This window comes from Rhipicephalus microplus, unplaced genomic scaffold, assembly GCF_043290135.1.
Source record: "Rhipicephalus microplus isolate Deutch F79 unplaced genomic scaffold, USDA_Rmic scaffold_202, whole genome shotgun sequence".
Classification (NCBI taxonomy): Eukaryota; Metazoa; Arthropoda; class Arachnida; order Ixodida; family Ixodidae; genus Rhipicephalus; species Rhipicephalus microplus.
In genome coordinates, this window is record NW_027464773.1 from 115001 (window position 1) to 127500 (window position 12500).

A 12500-nucleotide genomic window follows, 5' to 3' on the forward strand; every position below is an offset into this window, starting at 1 on the left:
GAGCTAGCGAACTTGTGCCACGAGCAACAGGTCACTAAAAGCCTATAGATGACGGTGTTGGAGGAAAAGAAAAATATCGAGAAAGCACTGCGGTGTGCCGTGCGTAGGGACGGGCGCGCGTGCCACATGCCGCCGAAATATGGGTGTCGGAGAAAACAGAGTGCCGCGCGTAACGAGGGGCGCGCGTGTTACAGAGAGATATGCCCAAACGCATGAAAGTGTACGCAGGTGTCCTAAGGCAGTTTTTTTTTTTTCCTCATTTTGATGTCGCCCCGGCTGACGCGGTTTTCGTTTTTCCGTGCCGCCCCGGCTGACGCGGTTTTCGTTTTTCCGTGCCGCCCCGGCTGACGCAGTTTTTGCGCCGCCCCGGCTGACGCGGTTTTTGCGCCGCCCCGGCTGACGCGGTTTTCGCGCCGCCCCGGCTGACGCGGTTTTCGCGCCGCCCCGGCTGACGCGGTTTTTGCGTCGCCCCGGCTGACGCGGTTCGGACTTTGCACTTTTTGGCTCACCCCGGCTGGCGGCCCACTCACTCGATCGCCAGGTCTGTTTGCCCCGGTGGTTCCACCGCCAGGCTTAAGCGCGAACTTTTTTTGTTTGTTTTCTTTTGATTAAGCGCAAGCTTTTTTCTTTGTTTTCTTTTGATTAAGCGCGGGCTTTTTTCTTTGTTTTTTTTTTTTATTTCGCCCCGGCAGACGCGGTTTTTGCGCCGCCCCGGCTGACGCGGTTTTTGCCGCCCCGGCTGACGCAGTTCGGACTTAGCACTTTTCGGCTGTGCCTGGCTGGCGGCCCACTCACTCGATCGCCATGTCTGTTTGCCACAGTTTTCCCGGTGGTGCCGCACCCGGGCTCGCCCCGGCTGACGCAGTTTTCGCGCCGCCCCGGCTGACGCGGTTTCGTGCCGCCCCGGCAGACGCGGTTTTCGCGCCGCCCCGGCTGACGCGGTTTCGTGCCGCCCCGGCAGACGCAGTTCGGACTTAGCACTTTTCGGCTGTGCCTGGCTGGCGGCCCACTCACTCAATCGCCATGTCTGTTTGCCACAGTTTTCCCGGTGGTGCCGCACCCGGGCTCGCCCCGGCTGACGCAGTTTTCGCGCCGCCCCGGCTGACGCGGTTTCGTGCCGCCCCGGCAGACGCGGTTTTCGCGCCGCCCCGGCTGACGCGGTTTCGTGCCGCCCCGGCAGACGCAGTTCGGACTTAGCACTTTTCGGCTGTGCCTGGCTGGCGGCCCACTCACTCGATCGCCATGTCTGTTTGCCACAGTTTTCCCGGTGGTGCCGCACCCGGGCTCGCCCCGGCAGACGCGTTTTTTTTTCTTTCGCCCCGGCTGACGCAGTTTTCGCGCCGCCCCGGCTGACGCGGTTTCGTGCCGCCCCGGCAGACGCGGTTTTTTGCGCCGCCCCGGCTGACGCGGTTTTTGCCGCCCCGGCTGACGCAGTTCGGACTTAGCACTTTTCGGCTGTGCCTGGCTGGCGGCCCACTCACTCGATCGCCATGTCTGTTTGCCACAGTTTTCCCGGTGGTGCCGCACCCGGGCTCGCCCCGGCTGACGCAGTTTTCGCGCCGCCCCGGCTGACGCGGTTTCGTGCCGCCCCGGCAGACGCGGTTTTCGCGCCGCCCCGGCTGACGCGGTTTCGTGCCGCCCCGGCAGACGCAGTTCGGACTTAGCACTTTTCGGCTGTGCCTGGCTGGCGGCCCACTCACTCGATCGCCATGTCTGTTTGCCACAGTTTTCCCGGTGGTGCCGCACCCGGGCTCGCCCCGGCTGACGCAGTTTTCGCGCCGCCCCGGCTGACGCGGTTTCGTGCCGCCCCGGCAGACGCGGTTTTCGCGCCGCCCCGGCTGACGCGGTTTCGTGCCGCCCCGGCAGACGCAGTTCGGACTTAGCACTTTTCGGCTGTGCCTGGCTGGCGGCCCACTCACTCGATCGCCATGTCTGTTTGCCACAGTTTTCCCGGTGGTGCCGCACCCGGGCTCGCCCCGGCAGACGCGTTTTTTTTTTCTTTCGCCCCGGCTGACGCAGTTTTCGCGCCGCCCCGGCTGACGCGGTTTCGTGCCGCCCCGGCAGACGCGGTTTTTTTGCGCCGCCCCGGCTGACGCGGTTTTTGCCGCCCCGGCTGACGCAGTTCGGACTTGGCACTTTTTGGCTGAGCCTGGCTGGTGGCCCACTCACTCGATCGCCATGTCTGTTAGCCACAGTTTTCCCGGTGGTGCCGCACCCGGGCTCGCCCCGGCTGACGCAGTTTTCGCGCCGCCCCGGCAGACGCGGTTTTCGCGCCGCCCCGGCTGACGCGGTTTTTGCCGCCCCGGCTGACGCAGTTCGGACTTGGCACTTTTTGGGCTGAGCCTGGCTGGCGGCCCACTCACTCGATCGCCATGTCTGTTTGCCACAGTCTTCCCGGTGGTGCCGCACCCGGGCTCGCCCCGGCAGACGCGTTTTTTTTTTCTTTCGCCCCGGCAGACGTGGTTCCCCCCCCCCCCCCCTTTTCGCTCGCCCCGGCTGACGAGGTTTTCGCGCCGCCCCGGCTGACGCAGTTTTCGCGCCGCCCCGGCTGACGCGGTTTCGTGCCGCCCCGGCTGACGCGGTTTTCGCGCCGCCCCGGCTGACGCGGTTTTTGCGTCGCCCCGGCTGACACGGTTCGGACTTTGCACTTTTCGGCTGTGCCTGGCTGGCGGCCCACTCACTCGATCGCCATGTCTGTTTGCCACAGTTTTCCCGGTGGTGCCGCACCCGGGCTTGCCCCGGCAGACGCGTTTTTTTTTTTCTTTTCGCCCCGGCTGACGCAGTTTTCGCCCCGCCCCGGCTGACGCGGTTTCGTGCCGCCCCGGCAGACGCGGTTTTTTGCGCCGCCCCGGCTGACGCGGTTTTTGCCGCCCCGGCTGACGCAGTTCGGACTTTGCACTTTTTGGCTGAGCCTGGCTGGCGGCCCACTCACTCGATCGCCATGTCTGTTTGCCACAGTTTTCCCGGTGGTGCCGCACCCGGGCTCGCCCCGGCAGACGCGTTTTTTTTTTCCTTCGCCCCGGCAGACGTGGTTCCCCCCCCCCCCCTCCGTCTTTCTTTTTGTTTTTTTTTTTCGCCGCGGCTGAAGTGGATTTTTCGGTGCCTCGACGCCCCGGTAGTCGCGGTTTTTCCGTTTCCGCACGGCCCCGGCTGACGCTGCTCGGTCACAGTCGCCTTTTGTGAGGATTGCAGACTTCTTGAGCGCGGGTGTTTTTTTTTTGTTGTTGTTGTTGTTTTATTACGCATTCGCTCCAGCAGACGCTGTTTAGACTTTTTGTTTCCTCTTTTATCCTGCGACGAGGTGACGAGGTTTATTCGGTGCCCCGCCGCCCCGGCTGAAGTGATTTTTCCTGTCCCGTGCCGCCCCGGCTGACGCGGTTGGGACTTCGCGTTTGTTCGGCCGCCACGGGTTTTGGCGCACTCGCTCGGTTGCTTGTTGTTGCCACTTGTTGCGAACCCAGGTTTCTTGAGCGAGCGCGGGCGTTTTTTCTTCCTTTCTTTCTTTGTTCTATGTGTTAGCGAATCGGCCTTTAATATCACACGAGGACTCACAACCAACAATTTTCAGTTTGAAGTGTAAAAAATCTGCAGGTGTTGACGTAACTGACTTGCCCCGTACCCTTGAGTACATCCATGAAGTTCTCGTAGTACTACTAAATCGCATTATTCCAAGTGGAGAAATTCCCATAAACTTGCAAACCTCTACACGAAAATCGGTGCGCGTGATAAAGTTGAAAATTATCGTCCGATATCAAATGTGCCTTCTATAACACAAATTCTAGGAAAAAAAAAAAAAAACACTTGTTCGCCGTTTTCTGCGCCGTGACTGGCAGCACTCCGGCGAAGCGAAACGGGGTCGATTCGAGCACGATATCGGCGTCTTTCGACGTGCTCGCCGGCGACCGTCGCACGAGTACGTCGCACGAGCGCGTCTGCCGGGGCGCCGTTTGCGAAGCCGACGCAAAAGTGGGAACCGCCGCTCGGATGATCGCCGCTTTCGGCAGAGTGAGTGTTGGCACTCCGGGGAAGCGAAACAGCGTGAATGCGCCCACGAAATCGGCGTATTTTGAAGTGCCCGCCGGCGACCGTCGCACGAGTACGGTAAACCGCGTCAGCCGGGGCGTAGTTCGGGACGCCGACGAAAAAGTGGGAAGCGCAACTCGGATCTTCGCCGTTTTTGCAGGAGTGAGTGGCGGCCCTCCTGCGAGACCAAGAAGCATCGATTCGTGCACGAATTCGGCGCCTTTCGACGTGATCGCCGGCGACCGTCGCTCGAGTAGGGCAAACCGCGTCTGCCGGGGCGGGCTTCGGGACGCCGATGCGAAAGTGGGAAACGCTGCTCGGATGTTCGCCGTTTTTGGCCGAGTGAGTGCTGGCACTCGGGCGAAGCCAAACGGGGCCGATTACGGCACGATATCGGCGTCTTTCGACGTGCCCGGCGGCGACCGTCGCACGAGTACGGTAAACCGCGTCAGCCCGGGCGGAGTTCGGGACGCCGATGCGAAAGTGGAGAACGCCGCTCGGATCTTCGCCGTTTTTGGAGGAGTGAGTGGCGGCACTCCGGAGAAGCCAAGGAGCGCCAATTAGCGCACGATATCGGCGTCTTTCGACGCGCTCGCCGGCGACCGTCGAACGAGTAGGGCAAACCGCGTCTGCCGGGGCGGGGTTTACGACGCCGACGCAAAAGTGGGAACCGCCGCTCGGATGTTGGCCGTTTTTGGCAGAGTGAGTGCTGGCACACCGGCGACGCGAAAGAGCGCGAAAGCGCCCACGAAAGTGGCGTATTTGGACGTGCTTGACGGCGACCGCTGCAGGAGTACGAAAAACCACGTCAGCCGGGGCGAGCGACCCACGGCGGTCTGGGTGCTTATCGCTGCTATTATAGGGGCACCCCGGCAGACGCAGAAAAAAAAAATTTTTTTTCGACCTTCTTTTTTGCTGGTCGAGCTCGGGTAACCCAGGTCGCAATGGGAGCCGCGCACGAAAGCGGCGTCGCGAGACGCGTTCGCGGTCGCTAGTCGCACGAGCTCGGCAACCGCGTCAGCCGGCGCGGAGTTCGGGATGCCGACGGCTAAGTGGGTACCGCTGCTCGGATGTTCGCCGTTTTTGGCCGAGTGAGTGCTGGCACTCCGGCGAAGCGAAACGGGGCCGATTCGGGCACGATATCGGCGTATTTCGACGTGCTCGCCGGCGACCGTCGCACGAGTACGGCAAAGCGCGTCTGCCGGGGCGAGGTTTGCGATGCCGACGAAAAAGTGGGAAGCGCCGCTCGGATCTTCGCCGTTTTTGCAGGAGTGAGTGGCGGCCCTCCTGCGAGACCAAGAAGCATCGACTCGCGCACGATATCGGTGTCTTTCGACGTGCCCGCCGGCCACCGCCGCACGAGTACGGCAAACCGCGTATGCCGGGGCGGGGTTGGCGACGCCGACGCAAAAGTGGGAACCGCCACTAGGATGTTCGCCGTTTTTGGCAGAGTGAGTGCTGGCACACCGGCGACGCGAAAGAGCGCGAAAGCGCCCACGAAAGTGGCGTATTTGGACGTGCTTGACGGCGACCGCTGCAGGAGTACGAAAAACCACGTCAGCCGGGGCGAGCGACCCACGGCGGTCTGGGTGCTTATCGCTGCTATTATAGGGGCACCCCGGCAGACGCAGAAAAAAAAAATTTTTTTTCGACCTTCTTTTTTGCTGGTCGAGCTCGGGTAACCCAGGTCGCAATGGGAGCCGCGCACGAAAGCGGCGTCGCGAGACGCGTTCGCGGTCGCTAGTCGCACGAGCTCGGCAACCGCGTCAGCCGGCGCGGAGTTCGGGATGCCGACGGCTAAGTGGGTACCGCTGCTCGGATGTTCGCCGTTTTTGGCCGAGTGAGTGCTGGCACTCCGGCGAAGCGAAACGGGGCCGATTCGGGCACGATATCGGCGTATTTCGACGTGCTCGCCGGCGACCGTCGCACGAGTACGGCAAAGCGCGTCTGCCGGGGCGAGGTTTGCGATGCCGACGAAAAAGTGGGAAGCGCCGCTCGGATCTTCGCCGTTTTTGCAGGAGTGAGTGGCGGCCCTCCTGCGAGACCAAGAAGCATCGACTCGCGCACGATATCGGTGTCTTTCGACGTGCCCGCCGGCCACCGCCGCACGAGTACGGCAAACCGCGTATGCCGGGGCGGGGTTGGCGACGCCGACGCAAAAGTGGGAACCGCCACTAGGATGTTCGCCGTTTTTGGCAGAGTGAGTGCTGGCACTCCGGCGAAGCGAAAGAGCGCGAATGCGCCCACGAAAGTGGCGTGTTTGGACGTGCTTGACGACGACCACCGCAGGAAAACGAAAAACCACGTCAGCCGGGGCGAGCGACCCATGGCGGTCTGGGTGCTTATCGCTGCTATTATAGGGGCACCCCGGCAGACGCAAAAAAAAAAAAATTTTTTTTCGACATTCTTTCTTGCTCGTCGACCTCGGGTGACCCAGGTCGCAGTGGGAGCCGCGCACGAAAGCGGCGTCGCGAGACGGCTTCGCGGTCGCTAGTCGCACGAGCTCGGCAACCGCGTCTGCCGGGGCGGAGTTCGGGACGCCGACGGCTAAGTGGGAACCGCCGCTCGGATGTTCGCCGTTTGTGGCCGAGTGAGTGCTGGCACTCCGGCGAAGCCAAACGGGGCCGATTCCGGCACGATATCGGCGTCTTTCTACGTGCTCGCCGGCGACCGTCGCACGAGTACGGCAAAGTGCGTCTGCCGGGGCGGGGTTTGCGACGCGTACGCAATAGTGAGAACCGTCGCTCGGATGTTCGTCGTCTTTCGCCGAGCCAGTGCTGGCACTCCGGCGAAGCCGAACGGAGCCGATTCGGGCACGATATCGGCGTCTTTCCACGTGCTCGCCGGCGACCGTCGCACGAGTACGGTAAACCGCGTCAGCCGGGGCGGAGTTCGGGACGCCGATGCGAAAGTGGGAAGCGCCGCTCGGATCTTCGCCGTTTTTGGAGGAGTCAGTGGCGGCACTCCGGTGAAGCCAAGGTGCGCCAATTCGCGCACGATATCGGCGTCTTTCGACGTGCCCGCCGGCCACCGTCGCACGAGTACGGCAAACCTCGTCTGCCGGGGCGGGGTTTGCGACGCCGACGCAAAAGTGGGAACCGCCGCTCGGATGTTCGCCGTTTTTGGCAGAGTGAGTGCTGGCACTCCGGCGAAGCGAAAGAGCGTGAATGCGCCCACGAAAGTAGCGTATTTGGACGTGCTTGACGGCGACCGCCGCAGGAGTACGAAAAACCACGTCAGCCGGGGCGAGCGACCCACGGCGGTCTGGGTGCTTATCGCTGCTATTATAGGGGCACCCCGGCAGACGCAGAAAGAAAAAAAAAAAAAATGGGGACATGGCGTGCGTCACCGTGCGGCTTCGCAGCGTTGCCGAAGTCGCCGAGCCCTTCGACTGAGCCGAACGGCGGACAGGGAACGTTGGTCGGCCGTTCTAACCTGTCGGTGCCACGCCGAGACGTCGTTAAGGAAAACCGCGTCGTGGGCCTCTACGACGCCGTCGAGTCGTTGTACGTTTGGTGTCCAGCGTGTCGGCGGCGAGTAGCGGACACGTCGTTCACGACTTCGGTCTTTCGCAGTCGACGCGAACTTGCGGAGAGTCGTGGTGCCTCACGTTTTCGGCAGAAACCGCGGCGGAATTTTCCCGTGCGTGCGCGCACGACCTCGGTGCTGTGCCGTCAGCGTAGTGTTGCACAAACTCGTGGCCTACCCAAGGTGCGGTACGTTTGCGGCCGTATCCTCGGTGGGAATTTCGTGAGTAGGGTCGCAAATTCTACGACCTCGGCGGGTTTGAGAGCGACGTAGACTTGTGGCACGCTCAACGTGCCACACGTTTCGGGGCACACCCGCGGTGAAATTTTCTCGAGTACGCTCGTATTAGTGCCCAAGGAGGTCTGGGTACTTATCGCTGCTATTATGTGGGGGTTCTCGTGAGCGGCGTACGCGAAAGCGACCGGGTGTCTGATATGCGGCGGGCTTCGGCCTCGTCAAGCGTGTCCTCGGGTCTGCTCCAGGGGAATCCACGGCAGTCGTCTGCAGCCTCATCCGCTTGATGCGTTAGGGGCTGGTTGTCGGACGGTGCCGTTTTACCACGATATCGAGGTGTGTTCCGTGTCGTCCTCGGGCGATTCAGATGCGAAAGCGCCGAAGACGCGGGCGTGACCCGTCGTCTGGCGGCTTTGCAGTCTCGGCTCCGTTGCTAGTTCCGGCCGGTCCACCGACAGTGCAGCGGGCTTGGGCAACCCGCACGGCGCGACCGAGTCGATGCAACGAAAAAGAGCGAGCATGAACGTGCTTCTTGCCGCACGGCTCCCACTCGTCTTTCGGGAAGGTTGTGCCGTAGCGAGCTCGAACGCCGTCATCTCGGAGTGCAAAATAAGCGTGTTGGGGCGCCTGAAGGTGGCCTCCGCCGCACACAGACTGCGTCCGGCCCGCCGAAGGCGAGGACGGACGCGCAGTCGAACGATTACCTGGTTGATCCTGCCAGTAATCATATGCTTGTCTCAAAGATTAAGCCATGCATGTCTAAGTACATGCCGAAATAAGGCGAAACCGCGAATGGCTCATTAAATCAGTTATGGTTCCTTAGATCGTTTCTTCCTACTTGGATAACTGTGGCAATTCTAGAGCTAATACATGCAGTGAGCCTGGAGCCCTTTGGGTAACGGGTGCTTTTATTAGACCAAGATCGATCGGGTTTCGGCCCGTATTGTGTGGTGACTCTGGATAACTTTGTGCTGATCGCATGGCCACGAGCCGGCGACGTTTCTTTCAAGTGTCTGCCTTATCAACTTTCGATGGTAGGTTACTTGCTTACCATGGTTGTTACGGGTAACGGAGAATCAGGGTTCGATTCCGGAGAGGGAGCCTGAGAAACGGCTACCACATCCAAGGAAGGCAGCAGGCGCGCAAATTACCCACTCCCGGCACGGGGAGGTAGTGACGAAAAATAACAATACGGGACTCTTTTGAGGCCCCGTAATTGAAATGAGTACACTCTAAATCCTTTAACGAGGATCAATTGGAGGGCAAGTCTGGTGCCAGCAGCCGCGGTAATTCCAGCTCCAATAGCGTATACTAAAGCTGCTGCGGTTAAAAAGCTCGTAGTTGGATCTCAGTTCCAGACGAGTAGTGCATCTACCCGATGCGACGGCTCGGACTGAACATCATGCCGGTTCTTTCTTGGTGCACTTCATTGTGTGCCTCGAGATGGCCGGTGCTTTTACTTTGAAAAAATTAGAGTGCTCAACGCAGGCGAGTCGCCTGAATAAACTTGCATGGAATAATAGAACAAGACCTCGTTTCTGTTCTGTTGGTTTTTGGAATACGAGGTAATGATTAAGAGGGACGGACGGGGGCATTCGTATTGCGGCGCTAGAGGTGAAATTCTTGGACCGTCGCAAGACGAACTACTGCGAAAGCATTTGCCAAGAATGTTTTCATTGATCAAGAACGAAAGTCAGAGGTTCGAAGGCGATCAGATACCGCCCTAGTTCTGACCATAAACGATGCCAACCAGCGATCCGCCTGAGTTACTCAAATGACTCGGCGGGCAGCTTCCGGGAAACCAAAGTATTTGGGTTCCGGGGGAAGTATGGTTGCAAAGCTGAAACTTAAAGGAATTGACGGAAGGGCACCACCAGGAGTGGAGCCTGCGGCTTAATTTGACTCAACACGGGAAAACTTACCCGGCCCGGACACTGGGAGGATTGACAGATTGAGAGCTCTTTCTTGATTCGGTGGATGGTGGTGCATGGCCGTTCTTAGTTGGTGGAGCGATTTGTCTGGTTAATTCCGATAACGAACGAGACTCTAGCCTATTAAATAGGTGCGGGGTTCCCAGCACCTTACAACCTTCTTAGAGGGACAAGCGGCTCCTAGCCGCACGAAACAGAGCAATAACAGGTCTGTGATGCCCTTAGATGTCCGGGGCCGCACGCGCGCTACACTGAAGGAAGCAGCGTGTCTTTATCCCTGTCTGAAAAGACTGGGTAACCCGTGGAACTTCTTTCGTGATTGGGATAGGGGCTTGCAATTGTGCCCCTTGAACGAGGAATTCCCAGTAAGCGCGAGTCATAAGCTCGCGTTGATTACGTCCCTGCCCTTTGTACACACCGCCCGTCGCTACTACCGATTGAATGATTTAGTGAGGTCTTCGGACCGATGTCCGGCGCGGCCTTTCGGTTGCGCCGGTCTGTTGGAAAGATGACCAAACTTGATCATTTAGAGGAAGTAAAAGTCGTAACAAGGTTTCCGTAGGTGAACCTGCGGAAGGATCATTAACGGATTGTGAAGGGTGAGCGCCTCAGCTGCGTCTGCGCCCGACACTTTCTGCCGCTGACCCCGTTTGGACGCGGGGTCGGCTTTTCCCCACGGGGCTGCCTGAATGTGGAGCGGCACCCCGTGACAAATTGTTGCGCCCAGCGGACGCCAACACCGCGACCTTGGACGGTCGGCCAGGTGGCGGACGCGGGTACAAACGGCGCAACGCACTCATAGGTCGGCTTTCGACCCGCCACTGCACCGTGGCTCGAAGCGCTCGAAATGCGCGACCCGACCGCTGCGGGACCGCCTAGTACTGTAAACAGGAGCGGCGGAGCGCGAACGGCGAGTCGTGGTTACGTCGGTAGAAGGCGAGGCTGCGCGTTCCCGAAACGCCAGCCGAGTGCCCTCCCGACCGTTCGAGCGTGCAAGAACGAGACCCGACAATCGCGCGGCGACTGCCAAGTACGAGAGGAACGGCACAAGCGTCGGCGGTCGGTCAAGGAACTGGCGATGTGACGGGTCCGCTGTGCACCAGTGCATACCGTCCCGCCGTCCGCGGCAAGCGCCTCCGCGTCCTCGGGTGACGGAGGCTGCCGGTCGGTTCTTGCAGGCGAGGGATCTCGCTGGCACCGGTTCGCGTTGACGCGCGGCCGGTCATGGCACGGCGATGCGACGGCCGAGGTGCGCAGTACTCGATGGAGGAACCGCACGCTCCGATGACCGTCCCGCCCTCCGCGGCGTATGCGTACCGACCGTAATGGTTGCAGCAGCGCCGGCCGGCTTTTGAATTCGCCACACGAAACACGGTGCGAGATCGCGGTTAGGGGAGCGTCGACGTTGCCAGGCGTTTTGCTTGCTGCCGAGGGAAAGGCGGCACGGCCACGTCGCGCTCGTCGCGATTAGCGGGTCTGCGCGCTTTGGGAAGGTGCCGCAACGACTTGCCGAAAGAGGAAGCACGGAAGAACGAGGGACTTGGACGTCCCGACAATTGAACGCACTTGCGGCCAGGCCCTTGCTGGCTTCGTTCTTCCGCCTCGAGTAGGCTCGTACGCGGCTCCGGCGCCGAAAGTGGTCCTTGGCACCGTCTTCGGTGGACGTGGGAAGTGCCGCGCAAGTACGGCGCGCCTGGCTCCACCTGTTGGCTAAAGTAGGCAGCCGGATCGGCATTTTGGTGTGCGGTGGCAAACCGTGGATGCGAAAAAAGCTTGTGCGATTTCGTGGAACAAAAAGCGGGGGTCCCCCTTTTTATGCGGAGGAGACCGACCCGCCTGCCGTGGTGAACCGCGACGCCACGGTAAAAACGGGAGAGGCTTGTCGATGGGACCGTGCATCCCGCGCTCCACGGAGGCCGGGAGGCGGCCGCCCGAGGAAATGTGTAGCCGTCGAGGCCCGCATCTGCGTGCACTCTTATCCAAATGGGTGTACCGCAGGCATTTTCTGGTTAGGCGGGCCAATGAGAGCGAGCACACAACGATACCTACGGGTCCGGCTTGGAGAACCGGCTTCGACGCCTCCCGAGTATTTATAGAGGGGTGGACCACGAAAGCACTCGCAAGTAGCGAAAGCGAAACGCCGTCCGAAACACACCGTTTGCTCGATTTGCGGCAGCCGAAAAAGGCGCGGCAGAGTTTTGGAGTCCAAGCGTGCGCTGAAAAGCGCCCTTCTTGGCCACTGTTTGGCCGAGTGCCAGAAACGTTTGGTTTTGACTGTACGGAATTGAACAAACACTTTTTCACGACTCTAAGCGGTGGATCACTCGGTTCTCGGGTCGATGAAGAACGCAGCCAGCTGCGAGACTTGGTGTGAATTGCAGGACACACTGAGCACTGATTCTTTGAACGCACATTGCGGCCTTGGGTCTTCCCTTGGCTTCGTCTGTCTGAGGGTCGGATCACATATCAAGAGAGCCTTCGGCGCACAAGGGAACGTGAGCCGTCGACTCGTTTTGACCGCGTCGGCAACACGGACAGCACGCTGAACACCTCACAGCGAGCGCCAACAGCGGCCACTCAAGGGCGAGACGGTGGCGACCGTCGTGCCAGAGCCCAACCGAAACGGGGGCGACCGACTGCATTGAGGATGTGGCACCTCGTTGAGACCGCCGCAGGACTTCGAGTCGGAAGGAAGCCTGCAGGGAAAGTGCGGTCGAGGTTGCGTACTCCTCTCTGCGACCGGGCGCGCAAGAGCTGCGAGAGCCACGGACGCGCAACTTTAAC

General features: G+C 60.6%; 2 non-coding genes across 2 annotated transcripts; both read left to right on the plus strand.

Annotated features, from left to right (window-relative positions):
- The first annotated feature begins 8486 nt into the window (after window positions 1-8486).
- LOC142792062 (small subunit ribosomal RNA) lies at window positions 8487-10301 on the plus strand. The gene has a single exon (XR_012890619.1). It is a non-coding gene; the product is annotated as a small subunit ribosomal RNA (ribosomal RNA).
- A 1719-nt stretch (window positions 10302-12020) lies between these two features.
- Window positions 12021-12173, plus strand: LOC142792054 (5.8S ribosomal RNA). The gene has a single exon (XR_012890611.1). It is a non-coding gene; the product is annotated as a 5.8S ribosomal RNA (ribosomal RNA).
- The last annotated feature ends 327 nt before the right edge of the window (window positions 12174-12500 follow it).